Here is a 14,716-nt window from a genome sequence, read left to right on the forward strand (position 1 = left end):
TTACCTCGGATATATCAGGCAAAGGAGTAGATACACTTTCAGTAATGGTTTGTAAAGGAGTAGGTTGTTTAGGTTGTGGATTTTTGGACACTGTAGGTGTCGAAGTATGTATCTGAGTTTGTGTCTGTTTTGGTTTAGACGATTGTTCTACCGCAGCTTTATAGTTTTTATCTACTTCTGCCTTGTCAGACGTTGCCCTAGTATCCATTTGCGAAAAATCACGCTCAAACAATCCCGGACGAGCCCCCAAAAATCAGTGGTATGTTACGTCAGGAGGATTAATTTCTATTTAATTAATCAATTGGAAGGAATTCCTCGGAATGGTCTGTGCTGGTAGGGTAGGGAGGTGACGTACCACCGAATTTATGTGAGATTCGAAATTCGAATCTACACGTTTTACGCGCAGAATACTTTTCGGATTTCAAATGAGCGCGTAAGTGGTTCTTTTTAGAGAAAGGAAATGAATCCTTATTCTCTGGGATAGAACCGGGCGTGATTGATCGCTTAGGCAGGATAGTTTAGGGTAATAATTAAATAATTAGTCCACGATTTTAATAACACTAATTAACAATTTAATTAAAAATAAATGACTCTAATTACAAAAATCGAAAATAATCTATAGATGGCGAATAGGCAATTCAAAAACTCATACAGTGCATTTAAAATATAAAAATAGCGTAAAAGTTTTTATTTTACAAATCAAATAATACGAGAATGGTAATGTACGAATGAGTAAATATAATTTTAACATTGCGGTGTTGAGAACTTTACAATATTTAAATGAGTGTAAGGGTGTGCATGTGTGTGTGTGTGTGTGTGTTAATCTATGGTGACCTCTTCGATTTCCACCACCCTCGCGGTGGATCTCGGGAAAACGAGGTCAATTAATCGCATCGGAGCCAGGAAAGGAAATTCCACCCCGGGATAATAAATGAAGAAATGAGAATCAGGATCAGACCGAGCTGCCTGAATCCTGATCTCTTCTGGCTCGAAGTGGTCAGGGCCGATGGAGAAGGCCCTTTCCGGGACAGGATTTGTCCACGGAGTACAGGCCCTGCGGAGGAGCTCCAGGAGAGGATCTATAACCTCTCTCGGTTCTGGATGCTCCTCGAGGATCTCTATACTCGGGACCGGAGATGGAGGTTGATCGGGGAAGTCTACTCCTGGGAGAGAGATTGAGTCATCTTCACCCAGAGAGTCGGCTTCCTCAGGTTCGAAGGGAAAAGGAGGTGGTGAAAGAGGAGTGGAACAGACTCTTGGCTCATCTCCGGGAAACCGTGGCTCGAAGATGAGGGAAGAATTCGGAGTATAAGAAGGAGTCGTGGGGCGGAATAATTCCGTTTCAGGCTCCGTGGACTGAGACGAAAGATTTTGGTCGTCGGTAGGATTCGTAACTGACTCCTCTTCTTCTGGGAAATAGCCGTATAACGGCTCCGGATCGCCGCGGATAGGAGATGGTGGCGGTGGGCCTGGACGAGGAGACCAAGGTCTCTCCTCGTTGCGCGCGGGAGACACAAATACTTCCTCACTCGGTGCCGCCGCGAGCAGGTATTGCACGAAGAAGCGGCGGACTAAATCTCTCAGATTTTTGATCTGTTTATTCCGCCGCGCTCGACTCTTCCTCAGCGTTTTCTTATTTTGAGATTCCACTAAAATTATTAATTGATTTTAATTAAATCTGAATTTAATTTTTGGAATGTTTGATAACAATGGAGGGAAGGAGATTCGTCATCGACGAATTCCGAAGGTCTCGATCCGGCCATGAAAGATTCCACATAATCTGTCTTTGGCGAGAACCGCTTCCCGATTCTTTAGCTGAGAACAGTCGCCAAAGTTCCAGCGATATTTCGCGGAGTTGACCACAGAAAATCGCTAGTTTTTCGACAGCATGTCTCAACCGGTGTTCGGGAGCAGATATTCTCACACATTTAACAGATCACGGGATCAATCAGCACAAAATCAAAACCGCGGATCTTCAACTCGGACATTTCTTTCTCTCAGACAACATTTGAAAACAATTAATCAAGATAACTACATTTAGTGGAATCGTGTTTTTCGCCCAAGTACATATTAAATCGTAGGGACTTACTTTTAGGAGATCTTCAACTGCTTCCTCGATAGGTTTGGATCGACTTGCACACTCAAAGCACTCACGATAGATTTAAGTAAACTGATTCGGCTTGTGGCTGAGATGCAAGAGAGCGTGCTCAGCCTGAGCACAAGATTTTATAAGCTCGGAAAAGGGGAGGACTCTTCCCGAATTTTCATTTTTCTGAGATTCTAATCTCTCATTCGCAGAGCTTATTCCTCCACTTTTCCTATCTCAAAATTATTGGGCACTCGCACTTCGTCCCTTCTCTATTTTAAGTTTTCGCCCTTAGTTTCTAGATTTTGGTGAGGAGTTCCCGAAGTCCATTGGTTTTAAGGAAGTAATGTGCCTACGAGGCACCCCCGCTTCAACGAGTTACCCCTTCCGAGCCTTCCAGAATTTTTCTATCATTTCCATCGAGAGATGGTTAGGTAACTCTTACATTCCATATGACGTATGGGTACCCGGCTTTATTGCCTTTGCCTGCGTCACATACTCCGGTAATTTCGGGTCGCTCGCGCCCTTGGTTCTTCTAAAGCTCGGGATCGGTACGCAATTACAATTTTTAAAAGAAAGTTATTTTTCCTTTCCTATGACGGACAGGTTATCAAAGTTGAAATATTTATGAGCTCTTAAATTCTGATTTTTTGTATTATGTCTAGACAAAATCTTTGTCTGACATCCTGTTGGCGCCCGTTCGCAATTTGTTACATGTTTTTTTATGCTTCCACGCAACAAATTGTCCCGGAATATGTGAACGTCTATTGAATTTATTTTCTGAAGGACTCTGAAATTCCTTTTTTTTATATTACAATGGACTACGGTCTACCTTCCCCTTAACTAAAATTTTAATATACGTCGAAAAAAAGAGACGCGGAGTCGGAGACGTAACACTACAGATAAAATTAAATAAATACATAAGAAAGAAAATAAAAATTAGAAAATAAAAACAATTTCTTACATTTCCTAAAATTAAATAGAGAATAAATAAAGTGTTGTTGTTAAATAAAGATTTTTCTGCTCCGAACACTTGTAATTTATATAAAAACGCGTCATTCACTGGTAATCTGTGTTTAATTTCATTTGCAGCGGTAACATAAAATTTTAAACAGTTCTGTCGAACGATTGTGGTAACATCTGCATGTCCTGTTTCTGTTAAATCATTTAGATATTCTTCGCAATCATGTTCCAATGAAATGTTTTTAAGAGGTTTGTAATTACTTGGGTCATTATACGGATCCTTTATAATGATATGACCTAATACTTTTTTTTTTCAGAAAGTTAATACAAATTTCTAAAAGAAAATGAACGCTTTTTGATTGTAATAAATGAACTCTAGTTTCGATGGCTTGAAAGAATGCATTAAAGGAATTAAATAAATTTAATATATATTTTAAAAACAAGAAATAAGGTTTAATCTCTACTTGAGGCATAATTGATAATAAATACTCCCCTGAATTTGATTTTTTATTTACTGCCATGTCATTTAAGAAATATTTTATTGTGTCTCAAGATTCTAAGATTCTATCTATACAATAATAATGCGAAAGCAATCGAGTGTCACACAGTCTCAACATTTTTTTACTTTTTTCTTGAAAACATTCGTTAAACTCTTTGAAAATAGCACAGCGTTTTGGACTGCTGTTAATAAAACTCTCGATTTTCTATAAAAAACTCCCCAAAGTCGGGAATTTGTGTGCATGCAGCGTTTGCAACAAGTGGAGTGACAGGGACATGAAAATGTTATCAGGTTTTTACATTTGGATTCTAATTTGGTTTTAAAAGATAAATGTTTTCCTGTCATGACAGACACATTGTCGCACGGCAGAGCAATAATGTTTTTGAAAGAAATCTGTAACTTGTACATCTCAGATTTAAAGGTATCAAACAATTTTTCAGCGCTACAATCTCTTGTATCAATATTTAATAATTTTAATAACTGTGTTCTAACATCTAAAGATTCTTTATCAACATATCTGACTAAAAATGTCATCTATTTGTCGTTCGTAATATCCGAAGTCTCGTCAATAAAAATAGAAAATGAAGTATTTCTAATATTATCAACAATATTTTTAGGTCCAACAGAACATAAAACGTTATTAATTATATTTCTGTATTTCGTCGGTCTCATGGTCATGCTTTTCAAGACATTAGGATCCTGCCCAATGCCTTGAAAAAGAATGAGAATCTCTTTTGCCGTTGTTTGCGCTATATTTTCTTCTGCTATTAGTGCTGCAAATCTAATTTCTGCAGATTTTCTTCGTTCATCAAACGTCAAAAGAGATTCTTCGTTTTGCGTATTTAAATTATTGTTCGTATTGTTTCCTTCTAGAGCACTTTTTCCACAATTTGTCTTATGTTTTGTGGATTCTGCGTGTCTTGCAATGTGATTTAATTCGCCACTCAATTCAACATTGCAAATATTTCAATATTTTTTACTCCGATCGTTAGGTACTTCGCGCAACCACGAGGCAAAATCCGAATTGTATAATTATTGGGGCCTAATAGATCGAACGTTCTTTTTATTTTCTGTATTCTCCGAAGTACTTTTTAATACATTTTTTGTGACACGCAGAATCCACATGTATGGAAACATCCGATGAACATGAATACTCTTTATTGCATACAGTGCAAAAAAACAAGGTATTATTAGAAGGAACCTCACGAATATAATTTTTAAATTTATCATTCGTAAGTCAGGCTTTACAAAATTTTTGCTTGACTTTCGATTCATCGTATGTCTCCATTTTAATAACACAATAAATAGAAGAATAATAGTAAAAAAGTATTGAAGACAATAGAAGAAAGAATGAAAAAGTACGAAAAATAGAACAGTAGTAATAAAAATAGAAATATAATAAGATATAAAGTTAATAATAGGAAACGGAATTAAGAAAAAAGAAATAAAGTTTCATGCACCTTCGAAAGAAATCAGAAATTGAAGCGCTCCTAAAATCATGCTAATCGCTGGGACGTCAAGACGCTCAGTGACAGCTAAAAAACATGTATGTGAATATCCGTGTAACGTGCACACGTACGTGCACCGGTGAGAAGATTTCATTATAATCAATTCCTTGTTTTTGCGCATATCCTTTTGCACAAAGTCGGGCTTTAAATCGCCGATCGCCGTTCGGGGTAGATTCCTTTATTTTGAAGACCCATTTGGATTCTATAGTTCTCTTGTTTGGTGGTGTCTTTTGAAGAATCCAGGTGCGGTTGGTTTCATGTGCTAGTAGTTCTTCTTTGATTGCCTTTTTCCATTCTTCAGCGTTGTGTCCCGTTGTTGCTTCTTCGTATGAGGATGGCTCGTTACATTCTAACAAATTTGCTTCATATCGACTCGGTGGTTTAACTGTGTTTCTATCTCTAAAGAGTCGTGCGAATTGCATGGGGCTGTCTTCCAGAAAATGTTCATCTTCGGGGATGTCTCTTCGTGGAGTTGTCCTCCTCGGGTCGTCTTCCTTTCTTGGAGTGTAGTAACGCGGGCTGCCTTCTTCTTGAATTCTTGGTTGCTTGTTTTCTTCATCTTGGATTTCTTCAGCATCTTCTTGAATGTTTGTTTTCTGTTGGAATGGCAGGTTTACTTCACTGTTTGCTTTTGCAGGATCGTCATCGTCGTCTGTTTCGTGTATTACTACATCCCTGGAGATTATAATTCGTGAGTTTGCTGGGTCATACAATCTGTAATTTCCTGAATCCGACTGGTATCCGACGAGGATCAGTTTTTGCGATTTTCGATCCCATTCTTTCTTGATTCCTTGGGTACGTGAACATATGCGTCTGATCCAAAAATTCGAATATGATTCAATCGTGGTTTCTTGTTTGTCCATAGTTCATATGGCGATTTTCCTTGGTTCGCTGAAGTTGGTGTTTGATTTAAAATATGGCAGCTAGTATTAACTGCCTCTGCCCATAGATAAACAGGTAAGTTCTTTGCATGCAGCATAGTACGTGCAGATTCAACGAGTGTTCTATTGTCTCGTTCAGCTCGTCCGTTCTGTTCCGGAGTATATGGAGCGGTTGTTTCAAGGATGATTCCCTTCTCACGGAGACAACTTGACATTTTTTCGTTGCAATATTCTCTTCCATTGTCGGTATAGAGTACTTTCACCTTCTTCTGGAACTTATTTTTGATCAGATTAACATATACTTTTAGTTTTTCGGTCACGTCGGATTTATGTTTAATAAAATATATTATACGATACGCCGACCGATCATTCTTGAAGCTGACGAAGTATCTGGATCCCCCTATTGAGTTTTGCGACATTGGTCCGCATATATCGCTGTATATGACTTCTCATAGTTCCGAGTTTCTTTTAGCGGATGACTTAAATGGCAAACGATGTTGTTTTCCGTACTGACACGCGTCTCAGAATGCGTCTTTGTTGAGGATCTTGTCGTTTGGAGTTTCGCTTATAATTCCGCTCCTGCAGAGGTCGTTAACATATTTGTAATTTATGTGACCTAACCGTTTGTGCCACAATTTTAACTTTGAGCTAATGGCCAGATTCGCGTTTTCCTTTGTTTGAATTTTAATAAACATGCGAAAAAGATTATTAGCCTGCTTTATTCCTTGTGCTTTCAAAATATGATCCTTGTATAAGCTGACATAATTATTTCGAAAAAGAATTTGATAATTTTTATTTGTACACGCTCCGATTGAAAAAAGATTTTTATTTAAGTCAGACACATAGAGCACATTTTCTAATTTACCTTGTATCCAGTTTCCGTTTACGAAAGTTTTAATATAGATTGTACTTTGTCCTGCCACAACGCAGGGTGATCCGTTTCCCAATGATACCTGATTGTTGCCGTTTGATACCTCGTAAAAATCTGCAAACCAGTCGCGATGAAAAGTCATGTGCTTGGATGCTCCGCTGTCAAGCAGTCAGATGTCTTCTACTGCAGCGTTTATGAATTCCTCCTCTTGAAATTCAGTGACTAACGCGTTCAAACTGCAGGATTCACTTAACGCCTTGTCCAAAGCTTTATTGTTCTTTTCTTCGTGCGTGCTATTTCCATTGTTTCGATGCCTTCCGTAAAAGCTGGTTTTGGTAGCTTCGTCTCGTTTCTTTTTACGACACTCCCTCGCGAAATGTCCAGGCTTTTGACAGTAAAAACAGGTTAAATCTTTCTTTGTGCGTTGTAAAAACTTTTCTGGATTCACTCGTTGTCTTTGTTTATTGAACGCACTAGATTTTCCATTCGCAATTGTCAACGCGTTGTCTAACGAGTCCGTTGCGTTCATCCTGTTCTCTTCCTTGATCAGGCGCTCCATCAGATTGCTCATAGTTTGTTCACTTGTGCTTACACTGTCGCATGCTGTGACGAATGCGCTGTATTTGGCAGGAAGGCTTCCCAATATTTTAGCCATCATCGTGATTTCTGACACGGGTTCATTCACATCTCGCAATTGTCTCGCCATGTTTTCAATTCTCGCAATATGTTGAGTCACGCTGTCGTTCAATCCCATTCTGTAATCGTGAAATCTCGTCATCATCACCAGCTTGTTTGATGCCGTTTTCTGTTCATGAAGTCTACTCAGTCGATTCCACATATCGGCCGCCGTCTCGCATGTCAGTAGAAATTCTAGCTGCGAGGGTTCCATAGTTGACGAGATGATTACCATTGCCTTTGCATTTCCCTTGCCCCATTCCTTTCCATTTTCTGTTGTTCGAATTTTTGAGCCATCCACAATTGGTGTTAATCCGTTTGCAATAAAGGTGGCATTAATTTGAAATTTCCATGCTTGGAAATTTGTTCCATTAAATTTGGAGATACTTCTCAGATCAATTGAATCCGGCATCTCTGAGTTGTTTGAAAATGAGAAAACTGCACTGAATTTACAAACAGCTCACGAGGATTGATTAACACGGTAGCGCACACTTATTTGAAAGGTGGCCTGGGCCCATAACCTGTTGAAACTTTTGTTTTGGGATGAATTAAAAGGAAGGAATGAAATTAAAAGAATATTTTAATGAATGATTAAAAGTACATAACAAGGGGAGATGTATACGTGCCAGTTGCCAAGGCGAGACTAACTGCGTGCTAATAGAGCGTACGCGAATAAAGCCTGTGCGAATAAAACGGGACAGTCCCTTGCAGGATATATGATGCTAAGCGATTATTTCAAGGCCCTTGGCGTCTGGTTACAGAGAAAAATATTACTAGGAAATGCTCGATAAAATATATATAAAATACTATCGTAATTTTATTATTTCAACATATTTTATTATTTTGCAAATTTTGTGAAGTGTTATTCAAAACTTTAACAGTTGCCGTCGGACCGAATCTGCAATTGCTGCCCCTAAGAGGCTGTTAATACAAGTAATTGTATATATATATTTATTATTATTTTATTTAAATATTCTGCGACTATATCTATTAAAAGGTCTTTCTTCGCGGCAGAAAAATTACTGACCTAATTTTTTTGTGCATTTTTTTAAGATATTTTAAGGGGAAGCTAAATCTTTTTGTTTTACCACGTAATCGTAAATATGACTATTTTTTTTAACGACTGAACGGAATGGAAAATCCTTGTGCGCGATTCGGCGAAAAGGCACACTCCCCTTTTTTATTTGTGAGAACAGCTCAGCAACTGAGCTCGGCACGGTGCTTCGCTCTACGTCGACAACGCAAGAGAAAGAAAAGACTGAGCGATTGTCTCAATTCAAAAAAAAGGAATTCAACAAAAAAAGAAATATATTTACAAAAAAAAATTCATACAGAAATTACAAGTTGAATATGGAATCGCAAGAGCAGGATGGGAGACGATCGGAAATTTTGATTTACCCGGCTTTCCCGTCGGAGATCTTCTGAAGCGGTAGGTTTCCCGCCCGATCGTCGGAGATCTTGTACGCGAGCGTCGGAAATCTTGCGCACGAGCCGGAGATTGACGCGATCGCGAACCTGGCCCTGCGATTTCCAGTATAAAGAAATAAAAAAAATGAACAGAAAGATCGCGGATGATCCAACGATCGCGGCCGAGAGAGATTGATACACGACGGTGATAACGTGAACACTGCCGACTGACGAATGAGTTAGTTCGAGAGAAAACAGGTCGCGTTTCGGCAGAACCGAGCCCTTGATCGTTGGAACAGCGAAAAGGAAAACAAAACAGGTGGCAAGATAGCGTATGAAAAGCGAAATAATCCCGACGTTAATATATTTTACCTGTCGCGGTAAACAATAAGCGGTATGCAGCGAGCGACTAATAATAGCGCGTGGAACGAAAACACGGACGGATCGTGAACGCCGATGGAGTTCTAGCGAATTAATAAGAACTCACAGACGATTAAACAATCCTTTTCCAGGATTAAAGAACGCACGCTTATGAATTCTGGAAAGGTCAGTTTGATATAAAAAATGAAAAAAAATTATTTTTTGTGCTCACCTACGAAACATTTACTTACTACATAAGTTATATTACTTAGACGCACAAACTGAGACCTTTCCGGGATTTCTGAAACATCAAGAAAAAAATGGCGTACTTGAAATTATGATTCAAAGGTTAACAAAAAAGAACAGTCTTATTTACGATTTAGCAAAATGTGCACGAGTCAGTATGTGCCATATTGATTTTCGTGGTAAAAATGTCAAGAATTATGTACAAAAATTAGTTACGACATCTTTGAATAGATAGCATTGTCAATTAAAAAAGGACAAATACCTTGCGAATAATAAAGATAGAATACGTTCTTAGCATATCTCCGAACCCACTATTCTAATTTTTGTCACTGTCATATAGACGTCGTGCAAGTTCGTCGATGGCTTTAGCTTTCCCTTAACGTCGGTGGCCTTGACACTAGAGCAGCAGAGCGATTGGTACGCCCGAGCTCTCAGCGCCACTGGTGTCTTGTCGAGGAAAGCGCGCAAAAATATAAATTTAATTCTACTTTTCTTACACTTCCTTGAAATTTCTGAAGGTTTCTTCTTGTTATCAACACAATAACGTTTAGTAATATCTTGATAATATCCGTGTGGTGGAAACGAACGTATTTAGATCCAAAGTCTCAGAACCGTTTTAAACGTCGTCGCGAACAGATCAAGACGTGTTTTCTTCTTTGAAATTAAAAAAAAATATACACATCCACCTTATATATGTATACAAGAATCATTGACTACCGTTTGTAGGTACATTTTTGCTCTCTTTATTTTAAAGTTTATGTACACATTTTCTATTTTATCTTATTCAAGTGACGTACATTTCAACAATTATTAATAGCATGTATAATACACGGGTTTTTATTTGTAGGCGATGCACTGTACTATAAACCTATTGTTTATATGCAGCTTCTTATATTTTTTGTTGGTTACTACGCCACATCTGAAAGTAAGACAGTGTACTAAGACAAACTTGATTTTTAATTTAAAAATTAATTCTTCTCATACGTCTAAATTAAATTTCAATTTACGAATATTGACGCTTATCAACCTTTAACTGTTTTTTATATGTAATATCTTTGAAATGCCGAACATATAACAAGATTTATATTAATTCTTACAAGGAAATAGATGCTTACCTGAATATTTTCAATGCAATAACGGATGGTGCATATCGGCTACAAAGCAATGTAACAGTATTTATGACTATGACGATGGCTCAGATGAAATGAACTGCGGTTACGATGAAGAAGTATCATCACATAGCTCATATATTAATTGCCAGCCAGTGACAAGTAATTTAAGATAATAGCATTTTTTACAGTCAAAATGTATATCATGCACCGCAGTTTTCCATCTTAGGCTGCGCATACACTTACGCGATCAGTGTTTCGCATACGATAAACGGCAAAGAAAAAAAAATGACTTTCGAATCGTATTCAATGAATCTTATACAACTGATCGTAATGTGCATGTGCGCAACCTTAAACTTACTAAAATTACTTTCAAGACTTCAATTACAAATTAAATGCCTTTTTTTTTTTTTTTAACGACGGGAAATGCCTTCACGCATCTCCCCCTTATTGGCTGGGGGAGTATGTAAGGCTCAAGTCTTACGGCTCGCTACTCGAGGCCTGCCCACTACCCACTAAAACCCGTCGGGGCTCTAATCCAGTGCGTTGATACATGAAGAGGGAGAAGGATTTATTACTATAGTATTTCGTCTCAACTTCCCTTCCGCACATGTATCCGCAGATTGCGGATAATCTTCTCGGCTTTGATTGCCATTGGGTTGCGTCTTGATAACTCCTTTAATGATAGGAGGAGTATTACACACCTTAGACTTCACACTGTAAACGTCTTAGTCTATGGGGAGGGGTAGATTGTCCCTCCCCATGTTGGTCATCTTCGTGTTCTCGATCTGGTTTTTGGAGGAGACGAGGACACGAGAGAGGAAATACTCGTTTGGATCAGCAGTCGAGAGGAAGGATTTCCTCCGGACGCCTGAGTTGCGGGCCCTCTTTGAGTGGGTCTTAAGACCCGAGCTCTCGTGGTTACTACAAGTATCTGAGCAGGAATTGGTGGGGTGGAAAGCGGAGCCTGGAAAGTTTGAGTAACTTGAACAGGTCCGCCGCCGCTACGAATTCCACCTCTGTATGGTCTTCAAGCTGAAGAGGAAGAGGGAAGGTTATAGGCAGGTTGGACTTGCCGCTTTTTCTCTCTTTTGCTCTCCTCCTTAGTACGCATAACTGCGTTACAGAAGGCCATAAAGGCCAGGCATACTTCGCCATCATTGACGGCAAGTTTAATTAAGTTAGGAAGAGAAAGGTCTTGTCCCACAACATCGATGAGAGCCTGTCTCTTAAAATCTCACGCTGTACACGTCGCCAAGGTGTGTTGCGCGTCGTCAATTGCGTCGTCACAATGATAACAGGCCATGGATGCTTCTTTGCCAATCCTGTACAAATAGAAGGCGAAGCATCTATGATCAGTGACAACTTGTGTCGTCCAAAATGATAATACGCCGTTCCAACCACACCTATCTATCCACTCTTCCATGACCGGAAGTTTGGCGGACAAAGTGCGTTGTCCAAAGCCAGTCGGGTCAGCAAGCCTTACTTTCCACTGTTTAATAATGGATACTCTGTGCCTTTGGCGAATAAGGCGTCTTTGCTTCTCTGTAGGAGTAATGTCCCTAGCTTTAATAGTTCGGAGGCTGTTAAAAGTATTTAAATACTCCACTGCCGTAATGTCCACGGGTGGTATGCACGCAAGTAGAGCCGCGGCTGGTCGAGCGACCGTACGGTATGCCCTCGCTGTCCTTATCGTCACTAAGTGGAAAGCAGCCTCTAAATCTTTTTTGATTCTCTTATTTGATGCCAGATCGTTGGCCCAGACAGGCGCAGCGTAGAGCGCTATGGAGCAAATAGTATTCGCGTACAGGCGCCTCGCCGCACTGCCTGGGCCCCCTAAATTGGGGAAAATCCCCCTCAAAAAGAAGGATTTCTCCTTGTTCGCGATTTAACGGGCCCGCTTAGTGAGACCGCATTTTCGATTAGTGTCGCGCATAATTACGTGATGGCACCACGTTATGGACCGGTAATTTATTGATAATCCGCGCCACGTGCGGCTTTTGCCGGTTCTAATCCTTCTTCTTGTTCCGAAAGTCAGTGCGTACGGACAGCTCTCGAAGTGTCTCGGCAATCTCAGAATTTTTTGTGGTGTTAGCTCAGTAGTAAAGTGACCGGTGGTTAAGCGGTGTTAGTCAGGGAGTGCGAGAATCTTTCTCAGTCATTGTTAACACAGTCTGCTCACAAAAAGTACGGATACAGCCTCACTGTCCGTGCACGTGATTGCAACGTGCTCGAGCACACGCTCACGGCGTTCTCGCTACGCGCGCTTATTTTTGCGGAATACGCCTCATTTTTTTAGACTGCTTTTTGTGTGTTAATCACCGCACCGGTTTGCTCATTGCTCAGTTACTCAATTAAGGACCGCTCATATCGTGTAGAAAGGCACCGCGCGCAACGCAATTATCCTGGTGGCACGTGGCCCATTCCGGCCATCAGGTTGACTCGGCTTTTCTCTTGATACGTTTCCGCGCTGCCCGTTCGATCTCGGGCATTCTCAAGTAATTAGATAATTTTTATTACACTCCTTGACCCTGGCCGCAACTTTCTTGAAGCGCGGGTCAAAGGTCCACTGATGATCTAAAATCAAGCCTAAGTAAATAAGTTCTTGGCTGATTTGAACTTCCGACGTGCCTACTAACATTTTAGAGAAAGGAGGGGGCTGGGAACATCTAGTTTTCCCAGTCATAAGTATAACCTCCGTTTTATCGGGGGCCACGCGTAGGCCAGGTCTGCGTACAAATCGGAGTATTAAATCTGCTGCTATTTCGCCTCTAATCTTTGCCTCCTTCTAATTTCGCCCCCCGGACAGAATTAGAGTATTATCTGCGTAGCAGACTACGCCACTGTGAGGGGGAAGAGCGGAGGAAAGGACAGCATCATACCCCAGGTTCCATAAAAACGGTCCAAGAACCGAACCCTGGAATACTCCGCATTGTAGCTGTCTCCTCTGTATGTTACCGTTGTGATCAGTAAAATTAATCCATCTATTGGATAAATAACTATTTAATATATCCTTAAGATAAGGAGGAATTCGATGACGTCTAAATGCATCTCTAATACTTTCCCAGGGAAACTAAAGAATAATAAAACATCAAATGTCAAGTCTTTAAAACTAAATAAAATAACACTATGCATTTGAGTCTTTAATGTAACAATAAGTGTAAGCATGAACAACATTCTGCATATACTTCCTATTTAGAACAGTACAAGCACATTGGCCATAGGTTACCCCATGAGCCTCTGTGAATAAGGGATCATTAAGGGGAAGCTAAACCTTCCTGTTTTACCACCCATTCGTATTTCTCACTATTTTTCTAAACGACTAAACGGAATAAAAAATTCTTTTCTAATTAATACATCTGAAAATAGTGCCTGCGTATTAGAAGCTGTCAAATTGATAATGTTGATTTCATACATAAACTTATATGCATATTTTGTACAGTTAAAGGCGTAGTTTGTAGATGTATTAGTCCGCTTTAATCGAAAAGCATCTGTTATAAGTTAATTGAAGTTGTTCTTTGTAACATTTTATATGCATTGTAATATTCCGTCCTTCTTAATGTATATACCGATTTTCGTACATTATGAGGACCGTATTTAAAATTATGTATAACGCACATTATGAGGACCTATTACATTCTTAAATTCTGTATATCGCAATAACTGTCTCATTTCATTTGCCGTAATAACGAATTTAAATCAGTGAAACGTATATGAGCGCTTTGTTTGTAACGTGCGCGATGTTTACTGTCAATTATTTGTTTATATCGCATTTATGGAATGTAAATATGATATTCTGTTTTGTGCGTATAATAATTTTACAAATTAAAAATAATTTTATCTATTGCTTTTATATATTTTATTTAATAAATTTTTATTTTATTTTATTGCATATTTGTGTATATAAATTACGGCAAATTAGATAAAATACTTATTGTAATATGTAGAATATAAAAATGTAATAGGTCCTCATAATGTAAAAAATTAATTAAATAAATAAATAAATAAATAAATTATTTACATAAAGCTGGATTCCGGAAAAAGCATGATGTTTAGGTGCTACACGTATTGTAAATAAATGTGGCACCCAAACATGAAGCTTTTTCCGAAA

The sequence above is a fragment of the Cardiocondyla obscurior genome, linkage group LG07 (assembly GCF_019399895.1).
Source record: "Cardiocondyla obscurior isolate alpha-2009 linkage group LG07, Cobs3.1, whole genome shotgun sequence".
NCBI lineage: Eukaryota > Metazoa > Arthropoda > Insecta > Hymenoptera > Formicidae > Cardiocondyla > Cardiocondyla obscurior.